We start from the raw sequence: 4,646 nt of genomic DNA, 5'->3' as shown, positions 1-4,646 counted from the left end.
TGTTTCTCTTTTGCTGTCTTGCATGCAGGGTTATTATTACCATCTTTCTAAATTCCATGTAGATGCATTAGTATACTCTCAGTTTGTATACTGTCAGTTAGTATACTATCAGAAACCCACAGTCAGTTGATTGATTTTTTGCACAGAAGTGACCGAAGTTTGCTTGGGTAAAAGTACTGAATATTAAGAATGTGTATGTGTGTATAGAAGGTCGATAAATCATTTTTATTTCAGAAACCAAGTAGATTTGCTGATGTGATCTTTCTGTGTAAAAATTCTTTAGGAATGAGGATTTTCAGGCTTTATAGTTTTGGTTACTATTTCTGTAAGAAGTCTGTATTTTAAGTTGATGCTGAAGTAAACACTGGTTGAACATGTCCCTTCAATTGCTAGGAGACCATTGATTTAGTGATGTCACAGTTTTCTGACTTTTAGAACCACTGTAATGGTCTAGAGAGTTTCTCTCTGTAGGTCAGCCAAGTGGCACTGGAAGTTACAGTGTGTAAAATCAGACAAATGAGACAGGTATCTGAAGAAAGATTTCTCTGAGATGGCACATATTTCTTCAGAAATTCTAGATGGTCCCCCTAAGGATGAATCAATTGGTTCAGAAACCTTCATTAGATCTTCTTTGTATGATTATACACTTACTGGCGACTCGGTTTTGAGGTCTGAGATGGAAGAATATGGTTTTCAGGCATTGTCTGAGGAACTTGTGATACAAAGGCCATGCTACACATTCTGTCTCTGAAACACATGAGCTGAATTATTTTCTTTCACTCACATTTCCACAAAAACTTTGGAGTTGAAAGTGATCAGTTTGAATCTATTTGGCGGGATGAGAGTAGTACTTGTATAGTGATCATTGAAGAACTCTTTAAGAAAGAAGTCTTGGAAAGAAAGGGGCCTTTCAGAATATTTGAAACAAAGAGTATGAAAAGTTTAGTTCAACAGCTTAACTTTATGGGTTTAGTAAAAAGTGACAAACTTTTCAAAGTTCTGCTTCACTACCTGGCTTTCTGGAAGAAGATAACAACGTCTGTCTTTAGAGCAAGGTATTCCATGATTTTCACTTATTGGCAAAATGTAAAATTAAATCATGTGACCCAGAAAATATGTTCACATATGTAGCTAAAACTGAATTTAAAATTGAGATAAAATTTTGTTATGGATTTTTGCATCTAAGTTCATCAGTGATATTGGCCTGTAGTTTTATTTTTGGGGAATATTTGTCAGGTTTTGGTATTAGGATGATGGGGGCCTCATAGAATGATTTTGGAATTTTCCCTTCCTCTGCAATTTCCTGGAAGAGTTTGATTAGGATAGGTTTTAGCTCTTCTCTAAATTTTCAGTAGCATTCAGCTGTGAAGCCATCTGGACCTGGGCTTTTGTTTGCTGGAAGATTTCTGATTACAGTTTCAAGGTCTGTGCTTGTGATGGGTCTTTTAAGATTTTGGGCCTGCTGAGTTTCAGCTATAAGTTTGTGTAAAGGTAGGGCAAGTTCAACATAACAGGAAATCCAAATGAGACAGTAACCTGTAATTCCTCAAAATCCTCTCAATTGTCTTAAAGTCATAAGTAGGGGATGACTTAATATAGGTTTAATTCTCTCAGGGCCTATGACCCTAGTTCCTTCTGATATGATTAGGCCTAGATCTACCCGACTGTTGACAAAGCTGAGCCTTTTCTCTTGATGCCTTGTAACCACAGCCTTTCAGAATGTTTAAGAAATTTCTGAGGCTTGAGAACAACTTCCTCTGTCGCAACACAGAGAAAAATGTCATTTACATATTGTAACACCACTGCTTCAGAGCTATTAAAGTTTTGTGGATCTTATGACAAACTTTGTCCAAATAAGTGAGGACTGTCACTAAATACCAGGGGCAAAACTGCCCAGGTTATGAGAAGCTGGCTGCATAGAGTCTTCAAAGGCAAATAGAAATTGACTTTCCTCCATCAAAGGTACAGAATAAAAGGCATCTTTCAAATCAATTACTGAGAAACATTTGGCTCATTCAGGAATTTCAGAAAATAGAATATAAGGATTAGGCACCAGAGGGTGTAAAGAAACTACAGCATCATTTATTAGCCATAAATCTTGAACTAGGCTCTATTTAACATTTTATTTATTTATACCCAAAAGAGGAATGTTGCACGGACTCTTAAAGGGAATTAATAGTCCCTGCTCCTTTAAATTTTTGATGATAGGTTTTAACCCTTCCTTAACCACAGGTTTCAGTAGATATTGCTTCTAATGTGGAAATAAGTGTGGCTCTTGAGCCTGATAACTACAGCAATAAAATTTTGTTCTTAACCCAGAGATTTTCCATCATTCCATACTTTAGTATTTACATTTTGTTCAACTAAAGGGAGAGAAGGGGAGGGCTCCATTGCTGAAGTCCATCTCCAGCAGCCAGGGATTCAACTTGAAGGTGTGAGTAGTGTTGGTGAGAAACTGAGACAGCCTCTCATTTTTCTTGGACTGCTTGTTTATTTCAAACTTATCATTCTCTTTTATACTTTTACAAAAGCACTAGGTCAGAGGTTTGATAGTTTTAGTTCCCATTGACCCAGATTTATTTTTCTCCAAAAATCATTGTTGCCCCTCAAAAAGAGTTCCTTCCTCAGCAATTCTTTTATCTAGTTTTTCTCATGTGTCCTTGTGAATACGCTATAACTCATGCTAATGTCTGGGCTGCATGCCACATTCCTCAGTTTAATTCTTATCTTTCTAAGTCCTGTTTGCCCCTAATATCTTAAGCGCACTATTTTTTAGAAAGGACTTCTAGCTAATAATATCTTTAAAGTCCTTACTTTTCATTTTATTTCTATTTTTTTATTTTTTTATTATTTTACTTTACAATTCTGTATTGGTTTTGCCATACATTGACCTGAATCCACCACGGGTGTACATGTGTTCCCAAATATGAACCCCCCTCCCACCCCCCTCCCCACAACATCTCTCTGGGTCATCCCCGCGTACCAGCCCCAAGCGTGCCATATCCTGCATCGGACATAGACTGGCAATGCGATTCTTACATGATATTATACATGTTTCAATGCCATTCTCCCAAATCATCTCACCCTCTCCCTCTCCCACAGAGTCCAAAAGTCCGCTCTACATATCTGTGTCTTTTTTGCTGTCCTGCATACAGGGTCATCATTGCCATCTTTCTAAATTCCATATATATGTGTTAAAAGCTATAGTAGAATATTGCAATATTATGGCAATCCTTAAATCTTTAGCTTCTAACTATTTTAATTATTCCTAAGCCTTAAATGCAGCAAACTCCTTTGCCATAAACACTTTTCTCACAAATGGGCTTCAGATAGCAATCCCTCCCATGGCCTCAAGCTGAAGCCTGTGTGCTCACCCTGGAACCCTCTTTTTGTAAAAGACTTTGACAAATGTCAATATTTAACTTTATGAATTATTCTTTGAGCACAGCTGCAGAAGGCCTAATGCATTCTTATGCTCCTCTCAAAAACAATAAGCACCTTAATATTCTCTTCAGTCAACTCAGGTGAGGAAAGAAAAAATAAATAAATAAGTCAGAGTCACAAAGCCTAACTCCTTCATTCTGAGTTCGTGCCTACGGAACAAAGGTGGGGGGAGGCGGTTAGGTCCATGCCTCTATTTTGTCAGTAATGCCTAAAGTGGCCTCTGACATCTTCCCACTTTTTTTTTTTTTTTTTTTTTAGAGCATAGGTATGAAACTCAGTAGATAGAGCAGCAAAATTTCAGCTGAGTATTCTGAAAAGGCACGGAGCTATTACAGAAATCAAAACTAACAGATATAAGCACATGGCTGCATTAATCATTACTGTAGAAGGATCCGTGGGAAAGATTCCCCTTCCAATTTTCAAAGAGGGAATTAGAAAGCCATTGAGAGGAAAAGTCAGATTTCACCTGCTTCATATCCTGAATATCCTGATGTAATTTAGAGATATGAATACTAAAATCTGAATGATTCCAGATGCCTAAAATATGATTTTCAATGCATTCTCAAGAATGCATGAACTCATTCACTTGTAGAGGTGTCATACACATCCATTTTAAATACCTTAAAGATAATTTAATTTTTTAAGTTTGTAATTTCTTGCCCCATTAGCAGAACTGCTTTTTCTAAAACATTGACCCTATTTTCTATTTTTATCTATAATTTCCTGTGTAGTAAGAGCTATGGAGACATATTTAGACAGCTGATTGACAAACGAGGTGGTATACACCTTTTTTGACAGGGCAACAGCAGAAACTGTGACTGATGCAATTATGGCAATCAAAGCAGTTATTCCCACAACCAGAGCTGCAATGAATCTCTTAGGTCAAGAAGTTAAGCCATTAAGTTCATATAAATCTTTCAATGCATAATCATCAAACCATTGTCCCTCTAATTTTATGAGAACCATCAAATATGATGGTTATTTTACAATCATCACAGCCTTGTAATTATTATAATCATTACCATCAACACAATTTTATATATAACTATTCACACATATAACATTGTAAATAGTTTCTCCTTCAGAAACTTCCAAATCACTCTGATTTTGGGCCAACAGAAAGGCATAGGGAGAATATAAGCAGGCCCATACAACGCATCTTTGTTCTTTTAAAGGTCTATGTAAAATCACAGGTGCCATAG

At 36.7% G+C, this 4,646-nt stretch overlaps 1 pseudogene; it reads left to right on the top strand.

Moving 5' to 3' along the window:
• The first annotated feature begins 550 nt into the window (after positions 1 to 550).
• LOC120859604 lies at positions 551 to 1,049 on the top strand (annotated as a pseudogene).
• The last annotated feature ends 3,597 nt before the right edge of the window (positions 1,050 to 4,646 follow it).

Source organism: Oryx dammah, unplaced genomic scaffold, assembly GCF_014754425.2.
Source record: "Oryx dammah isolate SB20612 unplaced genomic scaffold, SCBI_Odam_1.1 HiC_scaffold_1890, whole genome shotgun sequence".
In the NCBI taxonomy this organism is placed as follows: Eukaryota; Metazoa; Chordata; class Mammalia; order Artiodactyla; family Bovidae; genus Oryx; species Oryx dammah.
Note: the sequence above shows the minus strand (reverse complement) of the source record. Positions and strands in the feature narration are given on the sequence as shown.